This window comes from Apium graveolens, chromosome 2, assembly GCF_009905375.1.
Source record: "Apium graveolens cultivar Ventura chromosome 2, ASM990537v1, whole genome shotgun sequence".
Taxonomy (NCBI): domain Eukaryota; kingdom Viridiplantae; phylum Streptophyta; class Magnoliopsida; order Apiales; family Apiaceae; genus Apium; species Apium graveolens.
The window spans coordinates 126,929,813-126,950,689 of NC_133648.1; the positions used below are offsets into that span (position 1 = coordinate 126,929,813).

Below are 20,877 nucleotides of genomic sequence, written 5' to 3' on the forward strand. Positions count from 1 at the left end.
ATCAGACTTTGTGGAGAAAGCTGGCCCAAGTGTTTCTTATGGAGATGGCAACATTAGAAAAACATTGGGATATGGCAATATCAATCTTGGGAATGTCATCATTAAAGAAGTAGCTCTGGTCTCAGGACGTAAACACAATCTGCTGAGTATAAGTCAAATCTGTGACAGAGGTTAACATGTTGATTTCTTTAAAGAACACTGTGAAGTTGTGAGTAAAGCTAAAGGCAAAGTTGTTCTGAAAGGATACAGGCGTGGTAACATTTATGAAGCTAAGCTTTCAACAAGTACTGATGGTTCTGCAATATGTCTGATGAGTAGAGCATCAATTGAAGAAAGCTGGAATTGGCACAAGAAACTCTCTCATTTAAGTTTCAACAATATAAATGAACTAGTCAAGAAAGATCTTGTGAGAGGACTGCCAAAGTTAGTATTTGCTCCTGATGGCCTTTGTGATTCTTGTCAGAAGGCCAAACAAAGAAAATCTTCATTCAAGAGCAAGACTGAATCATCAATTCTTGAGCCTTATCATCTACTACATGTTGATCTATTTGGTCCAGTGAATGTCATGTCTATTGCAAAGAAGAAATATGCGTTGGTCATAGTGGATGAGTTCACCAGATACACATGGGTGTATTTCTTACACATAAAAAGTGAAACTGCATCTATCTTGATTGATCATGTCAAACATTTGGATAAATTGGTCAAAGATTCTGTGAAAACCATAAGGAGTGATAATGGCACTGAGTTCAATAATTTGATAATGGAAGAGTTCTGCAAAAACCATGGAATTAAGCAGGAATTTTCTGCTCCTGGAACTCCACAGCAAAATGGAGTTGTTGAAAGGAAGAATAGAACTCTCATTGAAGCTGCACGTACAATGCTTGAAGAAGCAAAGCTTCCAACCTATTTCTGGGCTGAAGCTGCGCAGACTGCTTATTTTACTCAAAATGCAACACTCATTAACAAGCAAGGAAAAACACCATATGAAATGGTGAAGAAAAAGAAGCCAAATCTGAAGTACTTTCATGTATTTGGATGCAAGTGTTTTTTTCTCAAGACTCATCCTGAACAGCTATCCAAGTTTGATCTAAAAGCTGATGAAGGAATCTTTGTTGGATATCCACTTTCCACAAAAGCCTTCAGAGTCTATAATTTGAGAACAAGAGTGGTCATGGAATCTATCAATGTCTCTTTTGATGACAAGAAGATTACTGGTCTTGAAGATTTTATTGATCATGATCAGCTGAGATTTGAAAATGAAGACTCAAATTCTGATACTGAAAATCCTGACAGTCTAAGTCCTGATACTGTAAACTCTGATGGATTAAACTCTGATGTTATTGAAATTGTGGTAACTACGCCAAAGGAAGATGCACCTATGTAGGGGGAGCATACTCAAGAACATATCATATCTCAAGAAGTATCAGAACATACATCTGGCTCATCAAGTTCTGATAAGCCAAGTTCTGATAGTTCTGAAAATCTAAATTCTGAAGAATCCAACTCAGAGAGCATAGTTTCAGGGGGAGCATCAGAGAATGAAAATGACGACAACATGGATCATGGGGGAGCATCCAGTTCTAGAGAAAACCTTCCATCTACAAGGAAGTGGACTAAATCACATACACCTGATTTGATAATTGGAAATCCTGATGCACGTTTCAGAACTAGAACAGGTACTTCAAACGAATATCTTTACAATTCTTTTCTCTCTCAGACAGAGCCAAAGAAAGTGGAAGAAGCTCTTCAAGATGCTGATTGGGTGCAAGCAATGCAGGAAAAGTTAAATGAATTTGAAAGAAACAAAGTCTGGACCCTAGTGCCAAAACCAAAGAATAGATTTGTTGTTGGTATAAAGTGGGCATTCAGAAACAAAACTGACAGTGATGGCATAATTACAAGGAATAAGGCAAAGTTGGTTGCAAAAGGATATTCTCAACAGGAGGGAATTGATTATGATGAAACATTTGCACCAGTTGCTAGGTTAGAAGCCATAAGGATATTTTTGGCTTATGCTGCTCACAAAAAGTTTACAGTCTTTCAAATGGATGTGAAAAGTGCTTTTCTTAATGGAGAATTGGAGGAGGAAGTATATGTTGAACAACCTCCAGGCTTTGTAGATTCCAAACATCCAGATTACGTCTACAGGCTTGATAAAGCACTTTATGGACTTAAGCAAGCTCCCAGAGCATGGTATGAGACTTTAGCTCAGTTTCTTCTGGAAAGTGGATTCAACAGAGGAATAATAGACAAAACACTGTTCTACCTCAACCATGGAAAGGACTTACTTCTGGTCCAGATTTATGTTGATGATATCATTTTTGGGTCTACAAATGACAGACTTTGCAAGAAGTTTGCCAAACTGATGCAGTCAAGGTAACAGATGAGTATGATGGGGGAACTTAGCTATTTTCTGGGCCTTCAAGTCAAGCAAAATGAAGAAGGCACTTTTATTTGTCAAACTAAGTACACCAGAAACTTGCTGAAGAAATTTGGAATGCAAGATTGTTCAAGTGCATCCACTCCCATGGCCACTGCAACAAAACTGGATAAGGATACTGGTAAATCAGTAGATATTACTGATTACAGAGGTATGATTGGCTCTCTACTCTATCTAACTGCTAGTAGACCTGATATCATATATGCTACCTGTCTTTGTGCAAGATTTCAAGCAGATCCAAGAGAAACTCACTTAACAGCTGTGAAAAGAATTTTCAAGTATCTTAAGGGAACAGCTGATCTGGGATTGTGGTATCCCAGAGAATCAGATTTTAAACTAATAGGTTACTCAGATGCAGATTTTGCAGGTTGTAAAATTGACAGGAAAAGCACAAGTGGAAGCTGCCAATTTCTTGGAGGCAGATTGGTTTCTTGGTTTAGCAAGAAACAAAAGTCAATTTCCAAATCAACTGCAGAAGCAGAATATATTGCTGCAGGAAGCTGTTATGCACAGATTCTTTGGATGAAGAATCTATTACTGGATTATGGGTTAACATATTTCAAAATCCCTATTTACTGTGATAATCAAAGTGCTATTGCTATGACAGGTGATCCAGTTCAACACTCTATGACAAAGCACATCAGCATCAGGTACCACTTCATCAGGGAACATGTAGATGAAGGTACAGTGGAATTGCACTTTGTTCCAACAGATCAACAACTAGCAGATATCTTCACAAAACCATTGTGTGAAGCTACTTTTACAAGACTGGTAAATGAACTTGGAATGGTTTCAGGTTCTTTCTCTAAATCTGCTTAGTTTTGTTCTGTTGCATCAGACTTTATGATCAGTATTTACAGAATTTAATCTCTTTGTGTATTCTGTGCTTAATTGAAAAATATGTTTAAGTACTGACTGTTGTCTGATCAATGTTTCTAAACTCTGATAGTGATATGTCTGTTTAGGTAACTATTCAATCCTATGAGGATAACTGTGCTAGATACTGACCTAGTTGTCTTCAATAAACAAGGGATCCCATGTAAGAAGTAATTATTTCTGTGGAAATCTATTGACACAAGCAAATTCTGATAATTGAGCTTAGTTGAGTTTACTTTATCTATCTTATTACTAAGTCACAAACTAGAATAATGCTACTCATCTGTTAAGTTCTGATGCTAGTAAATCTGTTGAATGTACTAAGTGCTGATAAACCTCACTTATCAAAAGAAAAAGAAAGAGAAACAAGGATTAAAAATCAGGTACTCCTTTGAGATCTAGAGTAAAAATGTGGAAGGGAAGACCCAAGTGCATTGCTGGTATTAAGTAATATGCATCAGAAAAGCAAATAAAATATTTTCTTGGTGACTTTTCACACTCTATGATTACTGGAGAAATACTCTGATAATAGCATAAATTCTGATAAGCAGTCGTGACTCACTTACACTGAGAAGCCACTGTAAAATAGAATTTAAAAAGATGCACAAAATTAGCACAAAATAGTTGAGGTGGACTCAAGCATGAATTCATTCAATAGTAGGTTTCAGAATATTGACAGGTTTTTAGTAAAGTTTTAGTTATGCCTTATTTCTAAGATTACTGAAGTGAATCAGACTTTTCTCTTTGTCTGATATTTAGCTTAATGCACACACTAACCACTCCATATGAATGATGAAAATCACTGTGTGGATCTATGTTGTTTTAGATGAACAGTCATTGTGTCACATTGCACAAATTCTGAGGACAAGTTCTGATTGCATGTTCTGATGATTAAGTTCTGAAGAATATAAATCAGAATTTGTGTGAGGACTTACTAAAATAGGCATTCCTTTATCGAGTTAAGAAATTATGTTCTGATGACTGTTAAGTTCTGATATAAGTCTAAGTTCTGATATTACAGTCTGATTCTTTACTTGACTTATTTTTGGATAAAATTTGACAACAGTCTCAGTTTAAACCTGAATACTGTTGAAGTGGAAGATTAATAGTCACTATAGTTAGGGATAGTGGTACTCGTACATGAACAGTCAACTTTTACTTGCTTCTTGTGCACATTAATCCATGTTTTCTTTTTCCAATGAATGTTTTTCTTTTTCCAAGTCTGGGGAGACGAGGTAGAATTAATTCCACCTGTCAGCATTAAATTTCTTTGCGTCTCCTAGCATTCTCTTGCCTATATAAACAACCACTTCACATCAGCCTTCCCATCAAATCTTTTATCACAAACTCACCTTCATACTTTTTCTATCAAAAACACCATGGTCAATTACAATATGTTTTTGAACTACGACACATTCAACATGGAGCTGAGCTGTGCCGATTGGCAGCAGGAATGGCACGTCACTGCCATTCCTGATGAGATATGGGACTCCGTTCCCCAGGAGGTACTCACACACCTCCTGTTCTTCTACATGGACTACCATCGCCATCTGGAGCGATTGGAGGAGGAAAGGCTGGAAGCTCTCCTCCAGCAAGAGCGAATCATTCGACTCGCTATTCTGTTTGTCGAGAGTAGGAAGAAGAAATAATTTATTTTCTTCTTCCTATTTTTCTTCATCATTAGCCTTGCCCTGCTTCTTGAGCTAGGACTAAGGCTGTTGACGTTAGGTTTAGCAGCTTAGGGAAACTTGTACAAGTTCTGATGTAATTTAAATTTCATGAATGTATTCTCTTGATATATTAATGAAATTTGTTTTTGTTTCAATATCTTGTCTCTGAGGTATTTTGTAATGTATTGATAAATCGTGATACATATTCATATTCTGATGACCATATAAATTTTGTTTTAACTTAAGTTCTGATTTTATTTTATCAGTACTTGCTCGTCCGATTTATTATGGTCATTTTCAGTCGATTTTTTTTTTCAGAATATTGATGTTGCAGTGAAAAATAATTAAATAAGTGGGAATAGTTTCAATTTTGAATTAAAACTGATTCACCTTGATTAATGGAATAACTGGGTAAGTGGAACGGTTTTTTTTTCCTTGAAAAACTGCAAGTGGGTAAGTAATGATTACTATTTTCTCGTGCCCATTAACTATTCATTTTTACTGCATGTCTGACAGGTGTCCAACGGTTACATTTTTTTTTCAAAAGTACAAGTAAGATAGAGAGAGGATTTTTTAATCTTTTATTTCCTTTCATACTTTTTCTCTCTATTTGCTTTTACTGTCTTTTCTCTTCTAACGTTTTTTTTCATATAGACATTCTATCAAACACCTAACAGGCACTTTTACATCTCGATTATTTTCATGGCACCTAAGGATTTGATCATTGATGGAGCTAAATTTGTTCCAAACAACTATGCTGCAATTCTTGATAATGCTGAAGCTCCGTCTGAATTGCATTTTGTGCAAGATCTTCTTGCACACAGTGAAATCGGGTATGCATTGACCCAACCTTCCGTCTTCTCAAGCCAACAAGTTCTGACACTTAGGAGGACTGAAAACTTTGATAATGGTGGTCCAAATGGTACTCTTAGTATTGTTTTTGAAGTGGGTGATTCTTCATATGCAGTCACTCCTGGTACAATACGCAAGGCTCTACATCTCCCAGAAGGATTTACTTTTTCAATTCCAGAGGAATCAGCTCTTCAGGAGTTAATGGCCAGTTTGGGGTATGAACAGAGTTTGGCAAAGCTTGGGCAGTTGAAACGGGCTCATATCAGAAGGCAATGGAGCTTCTTCTTCGACTGCATCACTAAAGCTTTTGGGAACAAGTGTTCGAATTTTGATGCCATCCCCATAATGAGTCAGCACATCGGGTATGCCATTATAAACCAAACTCATTTTGATTTTGCAACGGCTATAATAGGTTTTATTGGGGATTGGATGACAGAGGATAGGAATGTTGTTTACTTTGCTAGATTCTGTCAACTTATATATACTTTTTGTACTGATGAACCTCGACTAACCAGTACCTTAACTTCACCTTTTAAAGTTGCAAAACGTTACTTTAATGACCTGGTAAATGCTGACACTAAGAAACCAGTGGTTAGACCTTTACAGATTCCTCAGTCTGTGAAACAGATCTTAGTAAATGCTGATCTTGATTCCTATAGATCTGTTTATCCTGATGTTCAACCAACAAACACCTCCCACACACCACAACAACCATCAGCCCTTACCACCCATACTACTCAACCAACCCTTAGGCAATATATCAAATCCTATCTCTCCACTTCACAGACAGTTCAACCCTCATCCTCAGCACCTACTGTGAAGCCTTCATCTTCCAAACCTAAGAGGACAAAGACTATTCCTCAAACACCTCAAAAGAGAAGGAGGATTGCTTTGAGAGATGAGTCTGACAGTGAGGAACAGGTTTCTGCATCAGAACCTGTTGTCCAAGAAGCTGAGACAGTGACTTCTCAGAAGGATTCTGAAATTGGGGGATCTAGGCTTCTCAAGAGGCTTAGAAGAATGATTGTTCCTGGAACTCCCAAGGAATCCATATCTACAAAGAGATACAAGAAACAGAGGGCAAAAAGGCCAGTTTCAGTTGATGAAGAAGCAGCAGCTAAGGAAGGAGATCAGGAAGCTGTTCCTGAAAAGGCCAACACACCATCTGTGTCTCCTATTCAAAAGTCTGTATCTCCTGTTAATACAGGCACCAGTACTGAAATTGATGTTCAGAACCTGGTTGTGCCTGAAGTAATTCTCCTAGAAGCTCCAACAACAACTAATCCATCAACAACACCTGTTACTGATGCTGCTCAAAATTCAGACTTCTCTTCTACACCTTCTCTGCATCTCGATGCTAATGATCAGAATATAGGCGAGCATTAGGATATGGCTGTTGATCAGAACTTAGAACCAGATCAGCAATTAGAGGATGCTGAAGCCTCCATTGCTACTCACATTGTTGTTTTATCAGATGATACTGATTCTGTAAGTTCTGATGCTACAAATGCTGGAGATACTGGTGATGCTGCTCCAAATATAGATGCTGATGAAGCAGGTCCTTCAGGACATGCTCCTCAACAAACTATTCTTAAATCTGAACTTGTTAAGAAGTTTGTTACCAGAGAAGCACCAGTGCCTTGGAGTGAAACTCCTGCAGGACAGGAGTGGACTAAGGAATGGAACTCAGTTTCCTGTGTTCCAAATGCAAAGCATCTTGCTGAGCACTTGACAAAAGCTGATGAAATGTTAATTTCTGATGATTTCAAAACCCAGCTTAGAGTCACTGCATTGAGTACTAAACATCTACAAGGTCTCCATTCAACTACTCATGCAGAGCTACACAAGATTCAGGAAGAATTCATCAAACAGGACCAAATTCAGAAAATTGACAAGAAAAAGTTCTTCCAACCTACCTTTGATAGGATTGCTTATATTGTGAAGACTCAAGAGAAACAACAAGCTCAGATTGATGATATTCTGAAAAATCAAGCTTCTCAGCAATCTCAACTTACTGAAATCCAAGCCTCAGTGGAATTGCTTGTCTCTCTTCTACTACCTGCTGATGCCAAAAAGGGGGAGAAAGTAATTAAGTCCAAATACAAGACTGGCAAGACACTGAAAGGGAAGGATGATGAAAAGGATGATCAAGGAAACTCTGGAATGGGTAGAGGTCATAGTCAAGGTAGAGGTTTCTCATCAAGAAAAGCTGAAATCACAAGTCACAGGACAAGTTCTGATACTGGGAAAAAAATTAGTTCTGCTACTGGTAAAAGGATAAGTTCTGATGAACTTTTAGATCTTGATGAAGAAATGTCAAGACAGTTATTTCTTCAGGAAAATCCAGGAATGGACTTGGAGAGTTTAATGGAAGAAGAAGCCAGACTTAAATCAGATAAAGTCACATCTAAATCTGAAGCTTCTGGTAAAAAGACACTTCCAAAAATCAAAGGCAAGAGACAGTAAGTTCTGATATTCCAAAGAAGCAAGTAACCTCTGACATAGCTCAAGTTAACTTGATATCAGAAGTTAGACCAAAGACACTCCTACCAGGATTCACTAAAGCAAAACAGACTCAACCTTTGAAGACTGCTGCAAGTGGTTTTGAAGCAAGAGTAGTTACTGGAAAGGAAGCAAGAGATAAAACTGGATTGGGAAGTGCTGATGAAAGAAGAATACAGAACACTACCAATGATCCAACTTCCTTGAGTGAACCAGGTATTGGAGCAACTCCTGAGAGATTGAATCAACTGGAATTTGTACAAATGGTTTACCATACCTACTTGAAAGAACACATCTTGTTGTACTTCATGACAGATGGTAGGGTTTATCATATAAGGCAAAATGCCATTTCATTGAAGTATTTTGAAGAATTGGAGCATGTACTATTCTTACTTCAAGTGGATGACAGATTGACAGGAAGTGCTGCAAACTATTTAAAGGATCAGATTCAGAGACAGAAAAGGCTTTATTCTGTTAAGTCTTACAGGTCTGTGGAATTCAATCTTGAATCTGATAAAGCTTATTTGATCAGACTGGATCAGGATATAAGAAAAGCAAAGATTAATGATCTCAGGGCTGCAATCTTTCAAATTGGTGAAGATAATGCAGAGCTTAAAGATGTTAAAAGGAGAATGATTGATGAACTTAGATATGCTGAGAGATGTTTGTTGAAGAACTATCTCAGAACAACTCCTGACATCAGAGAGATTAGAAGATGAAGCCAAGTCAAGATCTACAACTGATTAAATTCTGATATTTGTACAGACTGAAGCTGTTATCAGAAGTTAAATATTGGTAAAGCTTTAAGGACTGTAAGTTATAGTTATCTAGTCTAATTCTCATGCATTTGTACTTAATGTTTTTGACATCATCAAATATTTGTTAAACTTGTATATTATGCTAATTTACAAGTTGGGGGAGATTGTTGGATATATTTGATAATGTCATGGCTAATATGATTTATGTTTAGTTTTCAGATCTTACTTAAATAGGATAAATCAGTACTTACTGGAAGTCAGGACTTAAGGATATCAGTACTTATATTATCAGGAGATAATCATCAGAAGATGGATATCAGAACTTAAGTGCTGAAGTACATTCAGATAAGGACAATAGCTGATTAAAGGAAAGAAGATCGAGATAAGCATAAGAAGAGATATGCATGAAGAAGGAATTCTATGAAGAATAGAATACTTGGAAGAAAAGATATCTGATTGATATATTTTAGAAAGCAGAATTATATTCCATATCAATTAGTGATTATCTTGTAACTGTGTAGTATATAAACACAGATATAGGGTTTACACTATAGGTGTTATCATATTCGAGAAGATTATTCATAGTAACCCTAGCAGCTCTCGTGATATTTGTTCATCACTGAGAGGTAACAGTTCCATACTGTAACAGAGTTTATTGTTTTAATAAAGTTTGTATTCTGTTACTTGAGATATTAAAGTTTGATTTGATTGTACTTTACACTGTATTCACCCCCTCTACAGTGTGTGTGACCTAACACCACGTCCGGTTTCTGAAAGGAATATGTCCTAAGTCCAATCATGTATTAGGATTTAGGAATAACTTCCTGTAGAATCTGTTTTAATTTCATTGATATTAATAAAAGACTTGTTTTGTTTTTATTACGGGCTCTATCTATTTAAGTGTTTAAATAAGATATACCATAGTTTAGAGTAAAGCATTTTATGGATTATGATGAGATCATAATAGTGAGACCTAAAAGATGATAACTCCAAACTTAAATAGTTCCTGATCATAGGATTACTAACTGGTAATTAATAATCCGCAAAGATCGGTACATACTATGTTTGCTTCATTATGAAGGATGTCTTTTCTCATAGACATTTGTGTGGTGACACTATAGCTAGTATGTAGGTGCTTATTATAGAATAAGTTCACTGAACATGACTCGCACAGCTGAACAACTGATTGAGTTCACTCACGTGTCAACAGTTGTTCACATAGTGATAGTTGTACAAGTATCCTTAGACTTGAGGTCATCGTAGTCATCTTGTGTACACTGAACTATGTTTTGGTTTAGTTCTTAGTCTCCAGGGACAATTATTAGGGCTCTACTGGGTATAGGAATTTGTACACGAAGATAGTGTATGATCAATAAAGGATCTACCCCTTCCAGTGAAGGAAGCAAATGTTCAAGGCTGATCCACTTATGCTAGTTCAGGAATCTCTGGCCAGAGTGAATGAAATTAGAAAGGAGTTTCTAATTTGCATAGAACTACGCATAGTAAATTATAAGCAAGTGATTAAATTAGATAGGCTTGACACGAGATCCATGCCTTGTATTTAATCGGGACATTGTAGGGTAGAAGGAGTTTATTGTACGGTAACTATTCACTGAATAGGTTCTTGGTATTCTAAGCAGTGAATTTGTATTATCCGGATAGTCGCGATATGCTGAGAAGTATCCCTCACGATGTAGAATAAATGTGATTAATTAATTAATCATATTTAATAAATTAGAGAATTTATATAAATAATGATAAAATAGTTTTATTATTATTTATTTCTACTACCGGCTTAATATTGAACCTACAGGGTCACACCATAAAAAGAGAATGATTTAATGGTAGAAGAATTAATTAATAATGGCTAATAATTATTTATTTGTGAAATAAATAATTAATTGGCAAATTTAATAATTGATTAAATGAGATTTAATTGATTATAAATTAATTAAGAAAAGTTCTTAATATTATTAATTAAGGATTTAATTTTTTGGAAATTAAATCAAGAGAGAGAATTATTTCTAAAGTGTTTAGAAAAAGGATTAATAATTAAAAGGTGTTTTAATTATTAATGAGAATAATAAATGGGATAATAATAATAATATTTATGGGAAAATTTCAGCTGAAAATTTTGCCTATAAATATACTATTATAAACCCTATTTTTATTCTAACCCACTAATGCCAAAATTTTATAAAACCTAATTCTCTCCACCTCCTCCTCCTCCTTAACGTCATTTTCTTGGTGGATACCGGTGGAGTGCTTCACGTTTGAGGAGCAGCTGCTAAGGATCTCCGATCGTTGCTCTTGGATCGCATATTAAAGGTTAGTAATCGATCCCTACGTTTTTACCATTATTTATATGCTTTTATTTGGATTTAATGTGTGTAAAAGTGTTTTACCATGCCTCCGCTGCGATTAAAATCCAACAGTTTCTGCCCCAGAATCCTGATTTTAGTCGAAATTGAAGATTTTGAGAGTCCTGGTCATTCTGGAGCCTATATATACCAATAAAAAGACGTTTTTAACAGCAAGGAGGCCTGGGAGAGCAATAAGAAGACCTAGAGAACACGAGAAGGCTACGGAGAAGAAGACTCTTATTTTTTTCAATATAGTTGATACTTGGATGCTTGTTTTTTATTTATCTTTGAACCCTAGAACTCTTATATTGTTTATTATCATGCTTTCATTGGAACCCATGGTGATGATGAGTTCGATTATGAACTAATCATTATCGTGGGGTTCTAACTGATTTACTTATGGATTTCTATAGTTAATTTGTTTCAATATCTTGGTGTGTGGTGATTGATTGATATCCTAGTATTGGTTGTGCTTATTCGTCTTATGTGTGTAGCTAACATATAAGATAGCGTGTTAGTCTCTATTGAAGCGAAAATAAATATAGAGATTTAGAATTTGCCATGCTAGCATAGGTTCATGTATTGTTATGCATGATTCGTAGGTAATTTTAACCATCTTACTGGCCCTATGTAATCACGATAGATGACTTGCGCATTAAACCATTATGTTTTCAATTCTTATAGACATATAAGGACTAAGCATAACTGGTGTCTATTCAACTTCTATCTCTTTTGTGGATGCTTGGTAGTAGGGTATTCGTACAACGAAAGTTGACGTTTACTAGTTTCGTGTTATCTGATTAGTGTCATCTCCATCACATGCTAAGGTTAAGAATGAAAAGGCTATTGAATGACATATTTATTGAAGTTATAATCCCATGTTTGTCTCATATAAGTAATTCAACCTCAATTCTCTTAGTTAATGCAATTTAGTATAATCTCTTAGTTCAATCCAAACCCAACTTGTTATTTGTCTTAGCATTGAGCAATAACCATACATTGTTGTATAGGTGCATAAATTGAACTTAACCTAAATCAGTCTCTGTGGGAATGCATCTGATTTATATCTTATACTACTTGCGAACGCGTATACTTGCGTGTATTATTAGCACGTGTTAACGTCCTAACAGGTTTTTGGCGCCGCTGTCGGGGACTCGGTGTTAATTTTTAGTTTATGTGCTTGTCATCAGTGGTCGTTAAAGTTCAGTGACTCAGATTCTTTTACTTTTACGATTTATTTGTTTGTGCTTTAGATACTCATTATAATGGAAGATCCAACAGCACGAACGAAAGCCTTGATGGATTTTTCTCAACCCAAGATCAATAACATTCAATCTAGCATTGTCAGGCCAGCTATCACAAGTAATACCTTTGAGATCAAGCCTAGTATAATTCAATGGATGCATAATTCAATCAAGTTTGGGGGTTCTCCAACAGAAGATCCCAATATGCACATTAGGGATTTTATTGAGATCCGTGACTCCTTCAAGTTCAACGATGTTTCCGAAGATGCTGCGAAGCTGAGACTATTCCCATTCTCTTTGAGGGACAAAGCAAAGAGCTGGTTACACTCTCTACTAGCTGGTTCGATTACTACTTGGGAAGATCTTGCTCAAAAGTTTCTCACAAAATTATTCCCTATGGCAAAGTCAACTGCAATCAGGAATGCTCTTACTCAAATTATGCACCAAACGGGAAAATCTTTGTGTGAAGCTTGGGAGCGCTACAAGGAGATGCTTAGGAAGTTTCCTCATCATGGAATGCCTGATTGGATGATCATCAATTACTTCTATAACGGTTTGGGAGCACAGTCAAGACCCATGCTCGATGCAGCATCAAGTGGAGCAATATGGGAAAAAATCTATGAGGAAGCTTATGATCTAATTGAACTGATGGCTGCTAATGAATATCAGTACCCAACTCAGATATTACTACAGGGCAAGGTAGCAGGAGTTCTTCAAGTGGATACAGTTATGGCTATCACTGCTCAACTAAAGGAGTTGTCTATGAAGATCGATTCTCTGGCTAACTATGGTGTTAATCAGATAACCAGAGTTTATGAGTTGTGTGCAGGTTCGCATGCGATGGAGCAATGCGCTATATCTAGTGAATCAGCTCAATTTGTGAGCAACTTTTAGAGATCGCAGCAACCAGTTCCAAACACTTATCATCCTGACAACTGGAATCATCCTAACTTCAGCTGGAGCAACAATCAGAATGCGATGCAACAGCCATTCCAGCAGTTTGGAAATAAGCTATTCAACCCTCCTAGTTTTCAGCAACAAATTGCACCAAGACAACAACTCCAACTTCAATAACAAACTCATGGTGCATGTCTATCTTCGAATGAAAAATCTGAATTGGAGGAGTTGCGGCTTATGTGCAAAAACCAGGCTCTTATATGCCAAATCCAGGTTGTTTCTATCAAGACTCTGGAGAACCAAATAGGGTAAATTGCTAATGCCTTATTGAATCGACCACCAGGAACGCTTTCTAGTGATACAGAAACCAATCCAAGCAAGAGGGAAGTTGAAGAATAGGTGAACGCCATCACCTTGAGGTCTGGAAAGGTCGCAAGCCCCCAAATTCAGCAAGACGAAGAGCCTGAAAAATCTCAAGATTCAGAAAATTACAGTTATGGCTGAAGAAGAAGTGCGGAAGGAAGCAGATGTGGAACCAAGGAAGACTACTATGGAACGCACTCCTCCTTAGGGTAATACAGGGGAGAAACAGATCTATCCACCACCTCATTTTCCTAGGAGGCTGCAGAAAAAAAAACTGGATAAGCAGTTTGAGAAGTTTCTGGAGGTGTTCAAGAAACTTCATATCAACATACCTTTCGCTGAAACTCTTGAACAGATGCCTAGCTATGCGAGGCTTATGAAAGGTATTCTCTCTCGGAAAGTGAAGCTCGATGACTTAGAGACTGTTGCTCTAACGGAGGAATGCAGTGTTGTGCTATAACAGAAGTTGCCTCCGAAGCTTAAAGATCCTGGAAGCTTCACTATTCCTTTCACTATTGGAAACTTGTCATTCGACAAGTATTTATGTGATTTGGGAGTTCATCAATCTGATGCCCTTGTCTATCTTCAAGAAGCTTGGTCTACCTGATCCGAAGCCGACATATATGTCCTTGCAGTTGGCCGATCTTTCTATTACATATCCACGAGACATTGTGGAGGATGTGTTGGTCAAGGTGGACAAACTTATCTTTCCTGCAGACTTTGTAATTCTTGACTTTGAGGAAGATAAGAAGATTTCCATTATCTTGGGGAGACCATTCTTAGCTACTGGCCGAACTATGATCGATGTGCAAAAAAGAGAGCTTAAGATGAAGGTTCACGATCAAAAGGTCATTTTTAATGTGTTCAAGGCAATAAAGTTACCCACAGCTAAAGAGGAGTGCTTTAAAGTAGAGTGGGTCGACTCTGTCATGAATTCAGAGCCTGAGCAATTGCCAAAGTCAGATACCCTAGAGAGATCCTTAACATGGGAATCAGTTATTGAAGATGAAGAAGGGGCGGAGCAACTGCAGTATGTGAATACTCCTCCGTGGAAGAGAAAGTTGGATATGCCATTCGATTCTCTTGGGTTAGCAGAGCTGAAAATTTCTCAGGAGCATTTTGAACCATCTATTGAAAAAGCTCCCACAATTGAGCTCAACCGACTTCCAGATCTCTTGAGTTATTCATTCTTAGGAGCCCCCCATGATAAGAGATTGGGATATATTTTTGATGATGTTGATAGTGGTTGGACCGATCTTCCCGTGCCTATAGAGGTTTCTTCTCATGTGCAGCAGGTAGTTTATAGGACTGGTGTTGGTGATGAGCAGTACAGGTGAGTAAGTAGGCGTATGGAGGCCATGCACGACATTCACTGTCATTTTACTGCAAATTTGATATAGGCTTTGGGCACTATTTTCTGAGCCACTGGTGTCGAGGTTGATTGGCCACCTGATCCTCCACCCGAGGAGGGTGATCTTTCTGACGGCTAGGTATGCCTGAAATCCTTATAATTACCTTCAATGAAGACATTGAAAATTTTAAGTTTGGGGGTGATAATGTAAGGATTAGTTTGTGTGTGTCCATATAGATTCATATTGCATGTTTAATTGTAGTTCATTCATATTTTTGCATGATTGTTCATTTAGGACATATTTGTTTGCATTTTTGTTCATGTTATTATGCGAGTCCATGTAGTTGCACTTGCATGCATATAACATGATCCCTTAGGTTGAGCTATTTCTGATTGATTGGTTGATATTGATGTGAGTGTATTGATGACGAATAGAGGGATATTTAAGTCCTAATGAATTGATTTGCATGTCATAAACAGATATTTTCACAAAGTCTTATAGGGTTGCTTTTGATCTAGATCATGACCATACTTGTTTATTGTTGAGATTTAATCACTTAGTTATATTTAGAATTTATGATATTCTCGTAATGATGTAAAAGCACTGATTTTTAAACTGGAGAAAACCAGGATTTCATTGCTAGTTGTTGTAAGGCTAGGCGTCAAATGGCTAGTAGCCGGCTCATAGTTTTATGAGTAGTCTAGGGATGAATGAGATGGAGCGAAACGCACTCATTCAGAAATTGTTGGAAAAAAAAGAAAAAAAAAGTATGTGTTTATGCATAATTGATCAAGAGTGAGATCTTTAATACTCGAGTTATTAAGTTCTAGAGGACTTTGTGCCTAGTGAGCTAAGGCTTTTATAGTCTGGGATCCGTTAACCTAACGCTCACTACATGGGTATTATTGCATAAGTCTTTTGGGACCTCATTCATTGCCCGATCAAGTAAGCATCTTTGTTATTGTTCAATAATAGCATGAATCCTTGTATAACTCTAGTAGAAAGGAGGTGTTGTGAGTCATTATGCATTTAACATGTATTCTAGTTATAAATTTGTGATTATTTTGATGAAAAACAAGTTATGGTTATTGATCTAGTATCGAGAGTATATCTGTTAAGCATCCCACACACGCACGTTTCTAGTTTGTAAGTTGGTTTGTGGGATTTATTAGAGATCTATTTTGAGTCATTGCATTCTTAGAGGCATTAGCTTGTTGGTTGGTTATGGTTATTCTGAGGGGATCAATTGCATTATCATTTAGTTGTATTCATGTAGTTGCATTCATGCATTAGGTTTGTTTTGTAGTTTTGAGTCTGTTTATGCTTGAGGACAAGCATCGATTCAAGTTTGGGGGTGTGTTAAGTGGATTTTATATCTACTTGGAACACTTCATTATAGGCTTAAGTTGGTATTTTGGACTCAAGTTGTTGGTATTTTTGATGTGTTTTTGCGTTATTGCATTTCAGGCATCAGTTAAATGAAGAAAGGAGTTTTTTAAAGAAATATGATGAAAATGGATCAGAATTAGAAGCCTAGGCCATTCTCAAGTTGTAGAGAATCTCGTTAGCTTCACGTGGGCAGTTGAATCGCCTAATTCTGACGAGCAGAACTCAAGATATGACCAAAACAAGATTTGTGAGAAAAATTCCAGAATGTTAGCGCGGCCGCGCCGAAGGCCGAGCCCGGTTTCTGCCCCAGAATCCTGATTTTAGTCAAAATTGAATATTTTGAGGGTCCTGGTCATCCTGGAGCCTATATATACCAATAAAAAGACGTTTTTAACAGCAAGGAGGCCTGGGAGAGCAATAAGAAGACCTAGAGAACACGAGAAGGCTACGGAGAAGAAGACTCTTATTTTCTTCAATATAGTTGATACTTGGATGCTTATTTTCGATTTGTCTTTGAACCCTAGCACTCTTATATTATTTATTATCATGCTTTCATTGGAACCCATGGCGATGATGAGTTCGATTATGAACTAATCGTTATCGTGGGTGTCTAACGGATTTACTTATGGATTTCTATAGTTAATTTATTTCAATATCTTGGTGTGTGGTGATTGATTGATATCCTAGTATTGGTTATGATTATTCATCTTATATGTGTAGATAACATATAAGATAGCGTGTTAGTCTCTATTAAAGCGAAAGTGAATATAGAGATTTAGAACTTTCCATGCTAGCATAGGTTCATGTATTGTTATGCATGATTCGTAGGTAATTTTAACCATCTTACTTGCCCTATGTAATCATGATAGATAACTTGCGCATTAAACCGTTATGTTTTCAATTCTTATAGACATATAAGGACTAAGCATAATTGGTGTCTATTCAACTTCTATCTCTTCTGTGGATGCTTGGTAGTAGAGTATTTGTACAACGAAAGTTGGCGTTTACTAGTTTCGTGTAATCTGATTAGTATCATCACCATCACATGCTAAGGTTAAGAATGAAAAGGCTATTGAATGACATATTTAATGAAGTTAGAATCCCATATTTGTCTCATATAAGTAATTCAACCTCAATTCTCTTAGTTAATGCTATTTAGTATAATCTCTTAGTTTAATCCAAACCCAATTTGTTATTTGTCTTAGCATTGAGCAATAACCATATATTGTTGCATAGGTGCATAAATTGAACTTAACCTAAACCAGTCTCTGTGGGAACGAATCTGATTTATATCTTATACTACTTACGAACGCATATACTTGTGTGTATTATTAACGCGTGTTAACGTCCTAACATTGATCAACTACTGTGAGAATATTGACATGGCCAGACTGAACAGGAAGAACCTAAGGAGAGAATGGTTTTTTGTATTTGTATCATAAGAGCATTCACATGCAGAAAGACTGGCTATGACAATATCTCCAGTATAGTGCAAAAGCCGGTGTACTCCATGGGTTAAAATAGACAGCTTAATGTTGGAAGCTTGATCCTGGAAGAACTAAGCACAAGGTTGACAATGCCTTTGGTAAGTAGAGGTAAATAATTTTTTTTCCTAGATTTATAATGTCCACTTTAAACAATAAAGTAGCTGACATTCATATGATTGATGGTATATATAGAAGTAAAATAGGAATTTATAAACAGGTGTCCAAAGTTCTATTTGGTTCACTAACTACAAAGAATCAGGTAAAGGTAGCTCTAAATGTCACTGACTTTATATTGGAGAGATTTAGAACTTACCCTTACGTTATGCCGATATGAGATCCAGTGCAATATCTAGCATAGCTATGGCCTCTGCACCTGTAGAAGTACACAAACATGATAGCACACAGGGGCCTTCCACAGCTGAGACCTTTCTTTGTAAGCATTAGATGCTAGGAAGCCAACTACTTCATCCTCTCAAAAGAATGGAGTTAGTAAAAAGAAGAGAAAGCAATCACCTATGGTAAATGTTACATAGAGTGGTAAGGACCAAACAAACATTGAGTCTCCCTTGGTAAAAAAATTCAAAGAAGCAAAGGAAGGTTGAGTTGACCACTCAAATAGCCACCTTTACATCTTCTCAAAAAGATGCAGTTGTAAAAAGGGGAAACAACAGACTCTAGTGGCACCTTCTCAACAAGGTGTCACTAATGAAACAAGCATTCTCCCTAATTCCTCCTATCAAGAGTCTGCACCCCCTCTTGAGCACTCTCAAGAGGGTGAAAGAAGTCATTTTGTTAGCACACACTGTGAGAGCATATCATTTGAAAATCCGTCATCCATTCAGGGGGAGTTACCAAGAATCATTCCTGAAATCACTAATCTCATTTCTCAAATTTCTTCATCTTACAATGAGAGGCTTGAATCTACTTCCCAAGCCTTGCCAACCTCAAGTGACATAATTTAAGAAATTGTGTTCACCACTCAGAAACAATCTTTAGATGGTGAGAGGCTACATGCTGAGGTAGACCTTGATGACACCATCACAAACACAGGGAAGAAATTGATATTGTTTTTTCAATTGAAGCTGGGAGTACAATTTCCAATAATCCAGTTATTGGGGAGGCAAGCGCACAAGCACATTCAAGTGCAGTCCCATGCAAGAGGGACAAGGGTTTTAGGCTATGATACATGATAGTAACCTGGTCAAATCCCCATAAATTTCAATGAAGGTTCACTCTACTAGTGAAAATACACTATCACAACCACAGTTCATATCGTGAGTCAAACTGTGACACTTATCACAGAAGAAATTCCTACCTCTACTTCATCAATCTCAAACAAAAAGAATCAACTATTAACCTCAAACACTTCAAACCAACCCTCCACCTTTACTTAACCTTCACGCCTCATCTCTCAATGGTTACAAGATGTTCAAACTCAACCAACAATAGTAAATGATCTTCTAGTTAATCAGCTTGCAGGCCTATCCAGCATCACCCAATAACTTCTCAACACTGATATGTCTAATCAAGACTATCAGGTAATCTTACTATCATATAAGGAAGATGTAGAACAACAGCAAGCCAAGATTGTAGATGAAGCAGATGGGAACGTGGATGCATGGTTGTCCAAGGACTTTACAGTGAACATGGAGGAGGCCTTGGCTAAGTTTAGAGAAGAATACATCAACATTTTGGGGAGTAATTCCAAAGTCCTCACTCCTCAAGAAGTGTATGATGCCATCACTGAAGATACAAAGCTCAATTAAAAGCCTTTCATCATATTGGAAGAGCAGTGGAGAAAAATTTATATGGACATCAGATTGAAATAAAGAAATTAATAAATCAAAGGATTGATGAACTCATGCCAACCTTCTCGGATATGAAAAAATTCAACAAATTCTCATACAAACTTCAAGCTCTCTCTTGCACTAGTTGAAGAAAATGTATCCAAGTTGAGGGACTCTTTCATAGCATTGCATGAGGTGATCCAGAAACAAATTACTCAGAATAATGACTCCAAGGTCAAACTGGATTAATTGTACAAGGCTAGGTATGAACCATCAGTTTTGGTAATGGGGGAGATCAAAAATGCTGTCCAGAATTCACTTGGAACCATTTCTGCATCTAGTTCGCAATCTATCCCTTCCACATCCACCAACCTTTAAATCCATAATATTCAAGCACAGGTTACAGATCTTCAGGCCTCCAACACTTCTCTATCAAATTAAGTCACACAGCTCACTTCTCTACTTCACTTTTTTCATGGTAGAGGAGAAAAAATAACCAAAAGCTACTACTAGCTGGCTAATGATCTATCGAACTTGTGACTGTTAAATAATATTAACTTCCTTTAACAGATATATATAAGTTAATAATATTTGTGAGTAATCAAAAGTAATCGAACCTTAGTCTTTTTTCTTCTTCTTTTTCTGACTAAATTGAATATATATATAAAATAAAAGAAAATAGAGGGGTTACCCTGCCTCTGGGATATGCCCTAGATGGGGCTATCCATAAGCACTCTAAGACAACAAGATTGCAAATAGAAGGAAACAAAAAAAAAGGATAACCCGCGACTAATCTAGCCAAAATCTAAAATCATCTATATAATGAAGTTTCATGAAGCAAGTAGAAGTGTGAAGCCTTGTACTGATATCAAGGAAAATAGCATCAAAAAGCTTCCT

At 36.8% G+C, this 20,877-nt stretch overlaps 1 non-coding gene across 1 annotated transcript; it reads right to left on the bottom strand.

The window, feature by feature from the left end:
- Positions 1-13,116: 13,116 nt before the first annotated feature.
- On the bottom strand, positions 13,117-13,223 carry LOC141710333 (small nucleolar RNA R71). Its single transcript, XR_012570859.1, has one exon. It is a non-coding gene; the product is annotated as a small nucleolar RNA R71 (small nucleolar RNA).
- Positions 13,224-20,877: the final 7,654 nt, after the last annotated feature.